This window comes from Hipposideros armiger, unplaced genomic scaffold (assembly GCF_001890085.2).
Source record: "Hipposideros armiger isolate ML-2016 unplaced genomic scaffold, ASM189008v1 scaffold_297, whole genome shotgun sequence".
NCBI classification, from domain to species: Eukaryota; Metazoa; Chordata; class Mammalia; order Chiroptera; family Hipposideridae; genus Hipposideros; species Hipposideros armiger.
Window position 1 is genome coordinate 1,641,064 of NW_017731647.1, and position 13,517 is coordinate 1,654,580.

The following is a 13,517-nucleotide window of genomic DNA, read 5'->3' on the forward strand; positions in this document are numbered from 1 at the left end:
AGACTTGAAGTTAGCTTCCCACAATTAGTTGCTGTGTGCTCTGTAACTGTGCTCACCACCAAAAATCCTCACAGGTTGTTGCGGGCTGTCTGCTGCTGCAAAAAAACCCCTCTGTGGCCTGCAGACGTAGGAGCTAGGGACCAGGGGCTCAGGGTGCCCCTGGCAACACAGCTCTAGTTGGGCAGGACAGGCCCCCAAGGCACCACAGGGTGTGGTCAGTAGCCGCCACCAAGTTAGAGCAGCATGCACTCCTGCATTAGCAGCCAACCCACACAAACTCGCCTGGAAAACCCCAGCTGAATCACGCAATTACACAGCTCGCAGCCCTAGACTCCCAGGAAAACTCCCTGTCTCAGCCTGTCCCAATCAGCCGCTCAAAGATCAGGCCAAGCAGCCTGACAGCCAATTTCCACCAAGACAGCTCTGCATGCGCAGTGTGGAAATCAGGGACCTAAGGCAAGTTATGCACTCCCGGGTCTCAATAAGCAGTCTGTTGTAGTCGGAGGGTGCTTGCCTGGCATTTCCCTGGCTACGCAGCACAAACCGTATGGAGGGTGGGGATCCAAGGCCGCATGCACATGAACGCATGCACGCAGGCACACACGCACTCCTGCGCCAATTCCAGCAGACCAATACAGTCCCAGACCTGAGCCTCTGTGGGAGGGCCCAACCCTGAAAAAATGGCGGCCTCCTGTGCACTACTCGTGTGCAAGCTCCACACCAGGGGAACAATGGTCCCAAAAACCTCCAGCTCCCAAGCCAAGGGCACTCAGTTCAGTCCTTCCCGGAGGTTCCTGGACCCCGTTCACAAATGTACTCCCTCCACCAGGATTCGGGTGAGTGCTCACCAGCGAGCGAGTCGGTTTGTCGGCTCCACTGTTTCTCCAGCCGCCCCCAGCCTCACTGAGCCAAGCAAAGAGAGTCCTAACTATTTTCTACTTCCAGCTATCATAGACCTCTTCCTGGCAAAGTAACTCTGGGCTGGTGAGCGCAGCGTGGAGCCGGAGGGTCTCGCCCCCAACCGGAGAAGCCTCCCCTCTGCTGAGGTGTCCCTCACGGGGTTTCCATAGTTTCTTAATCTAGTCGTCTACCGATGGGCATTTCAGTTGTTTCCAAGTCTTAGCTATTGTGAACAGTGCTGCAATGAACATAGGGGTGCATATATTTTTTCAAATTAATGTCTTGGGTTTTTCTGGATAAATACCTAAGAGTGGAATTGCTGGGTTGCAAGGTTTCCAGTTTTTTGAGATACCTCCATACTGACTTCCATAGTGGCTGCACTAGTCTGCAGTCCCACCAACAGTGCACCAGGGTTCCCTTTTCCCCACAACCTCGCCAGCATTTGTTGTTTGTTGACTTATTTATGATAGCCATTCTGACCAGGGTAAGGTGGTATCTCATTGTGGTTTTTATTTGCATTTCCCTAATGATTAGTGAGGTTGAACTGTTTTTCATATGCCTGTTGGCCACCTGTATGTCCTCTTTAGAGAAATGTCTCTTCATATCCTCTGCCCATTTTTTAATTGGGTTGTTTGTTTTTTTGGTGTTGAGTTGCATGAGCGTTTTATATATTTTGGATATTAACCCCTTATCAGATATCTCGTTGACAAATATCTTCTCCCATTCAGGAAGCTTCCTTTTTGTTTTGATGGTTTCTTTTGTTGTGAAAAAACTTGTAAGTTTGATGTAGTCCCATATGTTCATTTTGTCTTTTACTTTCCTTTCCCGCAGAGATGTATCAGTAAAAATATTGCTCAGGGAAATGTCTGCAAATTTAGATCCTATGTTTTCTTCTAGGAGTTTTATGGTTTCCAGGTCTTACATTTAAGTCTTTAATCCATTTTGAATTTGTTCTTGTATATGGCGTAAGGAGGTAGTCCAGTTTCATTTTTTTGCTTGTGTCAGTTCAATTTTCCCAGCACCATTTATTAAATAGACTATCTTTACCCCAATGTAAATTCTTGCTTCCATTGTCATAGACTAACTGCCCATATACGCCTGGATTGTTCCATTGATCTATGTGCCTGTTTTTATGCCAGTACCATACTATTTTGATTACTGTAGTCTTGTAGTATGTTTTAATGTCTGGTAGCGTGATCCTCCCGAGTTTGTTCTTATTTCTCAGGATTGCCGTGGCTATTCGTTGTCTGTTTTGGTTCCATATAAATTTTAGGATTATATTTTCTATTTCTGTGAAAAATGCCCTAGGTAGTTTGATAGGAATTGCGTTGAATCTATATATTGCTTTAGGCAGTATGGACATTTTAACTATATGAATTCTTCTGATCCATGAGCATGGTAGGTGTTTCCAATTGTTTGTATCTTCTTTTATTTCTTTCTTCAGTGTCTTATAATTTTCAGAGTACAGGTCTTTTACTTCTCTGGTTAAATTTATTCCTAAGTATTTTATGGTTGTTGAAGCAATTGTAAACGGAATTGTTTTCTTAATTTCTCCTTCTGATAGCTTATTATTGGTATATACAAATGCAACTGATTTCTGAGTATTGATTTTGTATCCTGCTACCTTACTGAATTCATCTATTAGTTCCAATAGTTTTTTGATGGAGTCTTTGGGGTCCTCTATATATAGTATCATGTCATCTGCATATAATGACAATTTTACTTCCTCCTTACCGATATGGATGCCTTTCATTTCTTTTTCTTATCTGATTGCTGTGGCTAGAACTTCCAGAACTGTGTTGAATAAAAGTGGAGAAAGTGGGCAGCCTTGTCTTGTTCCTGATCTTAAGGGGAATGGTTTTAGCTTTTCCCCATTGAGTATGATGTTAGCTGTGGGTTTATCATACATGGCCTTTATTATGTTGAGATATGATCCCTCTATTCCCACTTTGCTAAGAGTTTTTATCATAAATGCTGCTATATTTTGTCAAATGCTTTTTCTGCATCTATTGATATGACCATATGATTTTTATGTTTATTTTTGTTGATGTGGTGTATCATATTAATTGATTTGCAGATGTTGAACCAACCTTGTGTGTTAGGGATGAAACCCACCTGGTCATGATGTATGATCTTCTTTATATATTGCTGAATTCTGTTTGCTAAGATTTTGTTGAGGATTTTTGCATCTATGTTCATCAAAGATATCGGCCTGTAGTTTTCCTTTTTTTGTACTGTCTTTGTCTGGTTTTGGAATCAGGGTGATCGTGGCTTCATAGAAAGAGTTTGGGAGTCTTCCCTCCTTCTGGATTTTTTGAAATAGTTTGAGAAGAATAGGTGATAATTCTTTTTTGAATGTTTGGTAAAATTTACTTGTGAAGCCATCTGGTCCAGGGCTTTTGTTTTTTGGGAGCTTGTTGATTACTGATTCAATTTCCTTGGTGGTAATCAGTCTATTCAGGTTTTCTGTTTCTTCCTGAGTTAGCTTTGGAAGGTTGTATGCTTCTAGGAAATTATCCATTTCTTCTAGATTGTCAAATTTGTTGGTGTATAATTGCTCATAGTAGTTTCTTAAGATTTTTTGTATTTCTGTGGAGTCTGTTGTTACTTTGCCTCTTTCATTTCTGATTTTACTAATTTGAGCCCTCTCTCCTATTTTTTTTATGAGTCTAGCTAGAGGTTTGTCAATTTTGTTTATCTTCTAAAAAAAAACAGCTCTTCATTTCGTTGATCTTTTGTATTGTTTTTCTGGTCCCTATTTCGTTTATTTCCACTCTGGTCTTTATTATCTCCTTCCTTGTGCTCCCTTTAGGCTTATTTTGCTGTTCTTTTTCCAGTTCCCTTAGGTGTAAGGATAACCTGTTGATTTGAGATTTTTCTTGCTTCTTTAGGTAGGCCTGCATTGCTATGAACTTCCCTCTTAGGACTGCTTTCGCTGCATCCCAGAGATTTTGGGCTGTTGTGTTTTCATTTTCATTTGTCTTGAGGTATCTTTTGATTTCTTCCTTGATCTCAGTTTTGACCCACTCACTATTTAGTAGCATGTTATTCAGCCTCCATGCATTTGTGAGCTTTCTGGATTTCTCCGTGTAATTGATTTCTAGTTTCATTGCATTGTGGTTGGAGAAGATACTTGATATGATTTCAATCTTCTTAAATTTATTGAGACTTGTTTTGTGGCCTAACATGTGGTCTATCCTAAAAAATGTTCCATGTGCACTTGAGAAGAATTTATATTCTGTAGCTTTGGGGTGGAATGCTTGAAACTATCAATTAAATCCAGCTGGTCTAAAGTGTCACTTAAGGCCACTGTTTCCGTGTTGATCTTCTGGTTGGAGGATCTGTCCACTGGTGACAGCAGGGTGTTGAAGTCCCCTACTATGATAGTGTTACTGTTGATCTCTGTCTTTATGTCTGTCAAAATCTGATATATTTAGGGGCTCCTATGTTGGGTGCATAAATGTTTACTAGGGTTATGTCCTCTTGTTGGATAGATCCCTTTATTATTTTGAAGTGTCCTTCTTTATCCTTTAATACATTCTTCAATTTAAAGTCCATTTTATCTGATATAAGTATCACTACTCCAGCTTTTTTCTTGGTTCCATTTGCATGAAATATTTTACTCCATCCCTTTACTTTCAGCCTGTTTGTCTTTTGATCTGAGGTGAGTCTCTTGTACACAGCATATGCAAGGGTCTTGCTTTCCTATCCACTCAGCCACCCTATGTCTTTTGATTGGAGCATTCAATCTATTTACATTTAATGCGATTATTGGTAGGTGCATAGGTATTGCCATTTTGTTATTTGTGTTCCTGGTCTTCATTAGTTAGGCTGTTTTCCCCTTTCTTCTGTTTAAAGAAGCCCTTTTAACATTTCCTGAAATGCTGGCTTGGTGGTAATAAATTCCTTTAGCTTACTCTTTTCTGGAAAGCTCTTTATCTCTCCTTCAATTTTATTTTTATTTTTGTTTAAATTTTAATTTAATTGTGTCTATATATCGGCTGAGGGAGATAATTCTCTCTTTCAATGTGGATGTCTGGGTACCGCTGGCTAATAACCCGCATGTACTCTTCAAACACCTGCCTATAACCTCAGGAAACACAAATCTGGAACTTGAGCAGCGGCCCTGTGGCATACTGAATCTTTAATCTCTTGCTAGGCATGCCACCCAGGTCAGCCAAGGCATCACCCCGGACCACCGCCGACGCCGCCACCAGGAGCAGTAGCAAAAACCTCATCTTAACCCAGCCAGTCACTTCAGCCACCCTCACACTGAGACTGCAGCCAGCCCAAGGCCGAGCCCAAGGCGCGAGCCTCTCCTTCAATTTTAAATGATAACCTTGCTGGATAAAGCAATCTAGGTTGTAGGCCTCTGTTTTTCATCACTTTGAAGACCTCCTACCACTCCCTTCTGGCCTGCTGAGTTTCCGTAGAAAAGTCAGCTGATAATCTTATGGGAGTGCCCTTGTAACTTGCTGCCTGTCCCTTGCTGCTTTTAGAATTCTGTCTTTGTTTTTAACCCTTGCCATTTTCACTATAATGTGTCTTGGTGTGGGCCTGTTTGGGATCATCTTGGTTGGAACTCTCTGCACTTCCTGTGCTTGTATGTCAATTTCCTTTGCCAGGTTAGGGAAGTTTTCAGACATTATTGCTTGAAATACGTTCTCGATCCCTTGCTCCCTCTCTTCTCCTTCCTGTATTCCTATGATGCGCATGTTGTTGCGTTTCATGTTGTTGCCCAGCTTTCTTAAACTATTTTCCATGTTTTTAATTCTTTTTTCTTTTTGTTGTTCTGCTTGGATGATCTCTGCTATCTTGTCTTCTAAGTCACTGATTTTATCCTCTGCTTCATCCAATCTGCTAGTAATTCTATCGAGTTTGTTATTTAATTCAGTAATTGAATTCTTTATTTCTAGCTGGTTGTTTTTCGTGATTTCTCTATCCTTCTTTGCATTTTCATTAATTTCCTTGAGCATTCTAATAACCGGTGTTCTGAACTGTGTCTCCGATAGGTTGTTCACCTCTATTTCCTCTAGTTCCACTGATTCAGGAGGTTTCTTCTGTTCTTTTATTTTGGTTGTGTTTCTTTGTTTCCCCATTCTGGCTTACTCTTTGTGTTTGCTTTGATGAAATAGGTAGATCCCCTAGGTCTCTAAGTCTTTTCTGGGTGGACTTATGAGTTATGTGTCCTTTATATTTGAATTACTCAGATTCCCTTTTTTCCTGTGTGTGTGTACCAGAGGTGTTCCTTGTGTTGTGTGTCTTCTCCTGTTGAGGTCTAGTTTTGGTTGCTTTCAGCTTGTCAGTAGATGGGCTTGACTCCCAAGCTGACTAGCCATGAGAATTAGCTGTTTCCAAAGTTTATAAGCTGTTGTGTGAGGGTTGATCCCTCTGATGAGGCTAGGCCCCTATGGGCTCTTGTGCCTGTGACAATTTCCCTTTGGGTGCAATTCTTGTAGATCACACCCCATAATGCTCTGGTTTGATCTAAAGTTGGTCTCTGGGTGGAATGATTCTTGTGCTTCTTTGGCTGGGCCCCGCTGCAGAGCCGGTTTTAGGGGAAAACAGATCAACAAGCACAACCACAACAGCCACCAAAGGTAACCAGATACTCTCTGATGTACAAAACAACCATCACCCTACCCTCAACAGGTACAGAGACATCAATCATACAAAAGGAGAAAGCAAACCAACAGAAACAAAACAACCACAATGAAAGAGAAAAAAACAAGGAATGAATCAAACCAACAAATTTTAAATTATATGTCTTACACACTCTAGGGAGTAATAATCCTGTGATTATTAGCTAAGTAATTCTATGATTCTCCATCTCAAGCTATGTCCGCCACTGATATTTAGCGTCTGTGATTACTTTGTCAGATTTTCATAGATCAGATTCATATAATTCAGATTACATTTAAACTCTCACTGTAAGTGAAATTAATATCAAGGGAAAGCATTCCATTTTTAAAGCACTGGGCTCACCCAGTTCAGGAAAAATGAACCCTTACCTCAGATTGCTTTTCTTTGCAACTCTTTCAGCAATCAGGACTCTAAAAATCAATGTATGGATCTGGATTTAAGAGTTTGCTTTTTAAAATTAGGAATATAAATCCCCCTACCTCATTTTGCATTACAGCTATGTGTGTGCCTGACCTTGCTCTATTGAAGAACAGGGTACATCATGTACTTGACTCATCATAGATCCACTCCTGGAGATTTATCAGATGGCCATGGTCTATCTGGCTGGTCAGAGATCAATGTTTCAAATACTCTTTAAAGTGGATAAAAAAACTTGGCTAATAATTTCTTCATGTTAGATTCACTTTAGGAAAGATGGTACTATAATGGGCTTCCAAAAAGATTAAAAAATTTTTTGAAATGCCCTGAAAGGAGAGAAAAATATATATAAGAAAAGATATTAAAGGTAGTAGCAGGGTGGCCAGTTAGCTCAGTTGGTTAGAGCTCAGTGCTCATAACACCAAGGTTGCTCGTTTGATCCCTGCCTGGGCTCCTGAGCTGTGCCCTCCACAACTAGATTGAAACAACTACTTGACTTGGAGCTAGTGGGTTCTGGAAAAACACACTGTTCCCCAATTTAAAGAGAGAGAGAGAGAGAGAAGGGTAGTAGATGCGGTAAGAAGAGGTAGATGACATTATTCCTTATCTATAACCTAGCTCTGAGTTCTACCCAGCCTCTCTAAACATATGTTTTTAGTTTACTTTATTAAGGCCAGAAAGTTAGTTTTCAAAGTTTTAGTCTCTGAGGACCATATCTTCAAGAAGTTATGGGTCACCAAGACCACCAGGAATTTTCACAAAATCAGCCATTGACCTGCTATATGAACCTCTGTGGGGGTACTTGGCTATACAACTGGATTTGTCACAGATCCAGGCTGAAAGATCATGTTCATAAGAGACAAGATTCCTTCTGAGAAAATGGATGGTTTTTGTGCTTACAAAGAAGAAAAACATTTTTTCACAATAAGAACTTTACTTTCTCAAGTAATCTTGTATTTTGTCCCCTGGCATTCTCGGGGGAGAGATGAGAGGTGGCCTATCACAGGAGGATAGCTTTCTACCTTCCCACTTCCCATCACATCACCTTTGTATCTCCCCCTAAGTGGCCAAAACGCTTTCAAGGTTATGAGAAGTGGTTCCCAAACTGAGGGCACCAGTGACTCTGAGGTTTAGAGGGACAGTTAATAGTGATGTAAAATACAAAGGTAATGTTGAAGGAACCCAAAATGTCTATTAAAGTTTCAAAGAGAACATTTCACATAAGGCCTACCACCCAGGATAGCATAGACCCCCAAAGTCTGTAAATTATTGACCCTTTGAATCAAGTCCCATTGGTTTTAGCTTTGAGAGTCTGGTGTTAATGATACCAGGATTCTGGGTTTGTAGAGAAGCCTGGCCAAGGGTTATCAAGTGCATGCTGGGTGTCAGGGGGAGTTAAGTGACTCATTACAAACATTGACATGAATTTAACTTCCTTTAGAGAGAATAAGGAAGTGGAGGACAATTGGTATTACTGAAGACCTACTGTGTTCCAGGCACCGAACATATGGGACTCCTTTTAATCTCAGCACAAATATAATTTACTCCAAACAAGATTGAGAAAGGAAAAAATGATCTGTACCGGCTGTTAGAGGCTTTAGAAGTGATATATACAAACCTTAGTATGTGATTCTCAACTTGTCTTGTCCATGGCTGGATCCCCAGGGTCTAGCATACGGCGTAGTATGTACTAAGTGCTCAATAATTAGGTATTTGTGAATGGATGCACATTTTAAACCCTTTCCCCCTGCAGAAAAACAAAGCCCTTCGTGTTATATAATTTCAAAACAGCTAAATAGCTTAATAAAAATATTAATATGATGGAAATTTTAAATAAGGCTTTTTCAAATGACACATATCTTACTCTTTGCTATCCCCTCTGAGGGGTCACATCTTGCTGGTTAAAAATTACTTTAGACATAGCCAAGTCTGAAGTTTAAAAATGAGGAAGATCATAAAGAAATCATCATAGATATATACAGTAACTATAGAGCTATCCATCGTGGGGTATTTATGTCATCAAAAAGGAGAAATAATGACTGGAGCAGTCCATAACAAATTATGTGACATGCTTACAATAGAATATTTTATACCCACTAAAATCAAGATTTTAAGAATATTTAATGACATAGGAAATACTATCTAATTTTAAGTGAAAAAAGTAGGACACAAAACTGTGTGTGTATTTTCACTGTTGTAATGCCTACACATTGTAATGCATGGGAAAATGCTAGAAGAAAATACACCAAAATGTTAGTTGTGATTATTTCTGGGTGGTAGAATTATTAGTGATGTTTAATTCTTCTTCATGTTTGTCGGTATTTTTTATTAATTTTATAATACACATGTATTATTTATGTAATTTTTAAAGTTTTTTTGTTTTGTTTGTTTGTTTGAAAGAGGGATTTGATAATAGAATCATAGTGATAAAAAAATACATATGGAGTTGGCTTCTCTCTGGGGCCACACTTTGCTTTAGGGAAATGGCAGAAGATGTTCTCATACTCAAGAAAATAACTTTTTGCTAAAATTTTTAAGGGATGGTCCCCATAATTAGGTCTATGGACAGCCTAGTCAGCCATTTTGCTGATTTGATTCAATAATTTTGTCTTTTGTTTTCCATGTTGCTGCTCTGAAACTTATCTTTGCATTCTGAGGGAAAGGCTTCAACCGTTAGAAAAACACTTCTGTAAACAGTGTCAATTATTCACTCAAAAACCATTGTTCCCCCACTGGGCCCCAGGTGCTATGGCAGGCACTTGGAAAAGGTCCATTTCATTCTTAGTGCTTTATATCACTCTGTAGATGGGAGTATGAAAGGCTTGCTATTTATTTCTTCCCAGGTGCTCTCACAATCTGGGGTGTGCCAGGAGCACTGCAATCGGAAAGGAAGGCTCAACAAAACAGAAGGAAATCCTGTCATTTGCAACAACGTGGAGGGATCTTGAGGGCATGATGCTAACTAAAATAAGTCAGACACAGAAAGACAAATACTGCATGATCTCATTTATATGTGGAATCTAAAAAAGCCAAACTCATAGAAATAGAGAGTAAAACGGTGGTTGCCAGAAGTCAGGAGGGGAGGGGAAATGAGGGGGAGGTTACAAGCTTCTAGTTATTAGATGAATAAATTCTGGGTCTAATGCACAACATAGTAATTATACTCAATAATGTTGTATATACTTGAAAGGGAGTATATCTTAAATGTTCTCACCACACCAAAAAAAAAAAAACCATATATGAAATGATGGAGGTGTGAACTAACCTTATTGTGGTAGTCATTTCAAAATATATACATGTATGAAATCATCACATCGTGTGCCTTAAACTTACATAATGTTTTATGTCAATTATGTCTCAATAAAGCTGGGGGCAAGGTGGCGGGGGGTGGAAGCTCAGCTCAGATGAGAATGAATTGAGGCTAAAGCCCTGCCTGGTCCTGTGGGCAGCTGGGGTCTGTCTGGTGGGAGCTCTGCCTGGGCCAGGTCTTGCTCAGTTCAAAGGGCCCTTAGGCCAGAAAATACTACAGAGAGCCCACAGGTCCTCACTAAAACCTACCAAACCTGGAAGTGCAGATTCTTTGTGGAGAGGCGCCAAGGTGGGGTGGAGGTGGGGAGGAAAAGTGGGGACAGGGGAACTGTGTTACATTTGAAGAGAAATATCTGTAAATTGTATTACTTCTGCCAGAGTGGCCTCAACTATGACAATAATATGATAATACTAATAAAAAGTGAATAGACCAATAAATAAAGGCAACTACAGAAAACAGTGTGCAGACCGGCCTCCACCATTTACACTATAGCCTCAGAGCCCTGTTTGCAAAATGGAGATAATACCACTCCTCTTACAAGGTTTTTTTTTTGTGTTTTTTTTTCCAAGATTTTTTTATTAGGGAATTGGGGGGGATGGGAACAGTGCTGGGGAATTGGGGGAAGGGGAACAGACAAGTTGCTGTCGTTTTGTTCTTCAGTCTAGTTGAGGACGTTGCTTCACTGGCCCAAGTTGGCACCATCATTGCGCTCTTCCCGGGTGAGGCAGATCAGTCGCCGGCTTCTGGACGGCCGCTCACTGCGGCTGCTGGCCGCTCACGCTGGCTGCTGTCTACACACGGTAGCCCATGGCAACCCACTGCCACAGGGGCTGCAGCCTACGCCGTCGCTGGCGACTCATGGCAGCCCAGCTCCAGGTTGAGCTGTTGTTCACCATCTTAGCTGTGGAGGGCAGTGTCACTGGCCCTCATATGTGGGATCTGAACCGGGGCCCTCTGGCGTCCCAAGCCAGTGCTTAACCAACGTGCCACTCGGCCGGCCCTCCTCTTACAAGGTTTTGAGAATGAGAAGTAATATATGTAGCATCCAGGATACCATCCCTGTCACATATGAGTCATTTCATCGTGATAGATGTAAAGCCAGTCTTAATCTGGGCCACTTCATGTTTTTAGAGTTATCCACGTGTATATAGCTAGGATTTGTTGTTGTTGTTGTTTTGTTTAATGGGAGAAGAAACAACCAATTGATAGCTAGGAAGGTGGGAAGGAGCTTAACACCAGTGTCTACTAGAGGGTTGAGAGCCTTGAACTACAAATGTGCGCTAGAGCTCCCCCTTCAGGCAGAGTTTGGTGTGTGTTAGTAAAATGTGGGGGCAGCGTAAATAAAGCATACAGAGTAAGGTGAAAACAGCATGCTTGGTTTGTTTCTCTATAAAAAACAATATTACTTATTTAATCAGATTTGCACAACAATGTTAAAATTACTATATTAATGTTCATATATCTATATTACTACATTTAATTGGATGACACATGATTTAGAGCAAGTTGTTTTTCAATGCCCACACCATGATCTAAATAGGTAGCTTTCTCATTAACCTTGGATATTAATCAGTGCTTATTTTCCAAAGCTTAAGCAGAATGAACTCTCCAGGAATCTTTCTTGGCTTCTCAAAAGCCCGTTTGCCATCTCTCAAAACCACCAACATAATTTCTATTTCACAAATATGCAACAAGCATTTATTGACTATTAACGCTGTTAAAAAAAACAAACATGCTAACAGCTCAGAAGGACATGAAAGAAGTATAAAGCATGGATGGATTCCTGCCCTCGAGGATTTTCTAATCTAGTTGTGAAGATAAAGAATACACCCATTAGGGCCGGCCAAGTGGCTCAGTTGGTTAAGAGCGCAAGCTCTGAGCAAGAGGGTTGGTGGTTCGATTCCCACATGGGCCAGTGAGCTGCACCCAAGCTGAGCTGCCTCTGAGCTGCCAACACGTAGCAGGATGGCTCAGCTGGTGAGAGCACGTGCTCCTAACAACAAGGTTGTTGGTTCGACTCCCAAATGGGATGGTGGATACGTCCACCTGCTACTAAGATCGAACATGGCACTTTGAGCTGAGCGGTGGTGAGCTACTGTCAGGCAGCTGGATGGCGACCGGACTTGGAGCTGAGCTAGCTGCATCCTCCACAACTAAGACTGAATGACAACTTGGCTGTTCCCCTTCCCCAATTCCCCAACATTGTCCCCCGTCCCAATTCCCCAATAAAAAGTCTTTTAAAATAAATAAATAAAAATTTGAAAAAATTAAAAATACCTTGAGACACACAAAAACACAACAACACAACTTACCAAAAACTTAAAAAAAAATAATACATGCATTAAATGGTTAAGTCACAAGTAAGAAAATAAGTGTGAGCTCATCTACACTAGGGCTCATATCTTATTCAACCCCACACATTCCATTCCAATACCTAGTTTATAGCACAGCATAGGGGCTCAACAGATGTTTAATAAATTAAACTGAATAACATGATGATAGAATAAATGCTGAATGACTATGGACGAAAACCCTCTTTCCCTGCCTGATTTTTCTCTTTAGCACTTGCCACTTTCTAATCCTGTCATTTAGTTTGTTTATCAATTATTTCCTCCCTCTAAATGTGAGGTTTTGAGGGCAGAGATTTTTGTCCATTTTATTCTCTGCGTATCCACAGAGAATAGTTTGTGTTTGGAACACCATGGTCACCCAATTAATATTTGTTGAATGAATAAATGAAAGAATGTTTTGGCCATAATTTATCAATGGAGAGCATATAGGTGAGACTGTGTTTCCTGGAGTCTTGTTGAATTTCAGCTTCAAGATTAACAACCACAGGATGAAATACTTAACAAAAAAGCACTAGGGTATTTGGTGCCACTTTGTTTATAATCATGGCAAATTTGAAACCATTTAAAAGAGGAATGGCTAAGCAAATTATGGAACATCTCCATAATGGATATCATAAATCCATTAACACAGAAAGATAGATCTATATTCTGTTGGAAAGATATTTAGCATACATTAGAACAAAATATGGTCCTGTTTTTAAAATGCTTTGGAAGGGCTAGTGGTATATGAACAGAAAAATGTCTGGAAGGTTTTATACAAAATGTCATTACCACGGGGCAGGATTAAGGGTGGGATTTTCATTTCTTCTTTAAAATCTTTTCATATGGTTTGATTTTTAAACAACAGTAATATAAGTCAGTCAGAGAAAGACAAATATCATATGATCTCACTTATA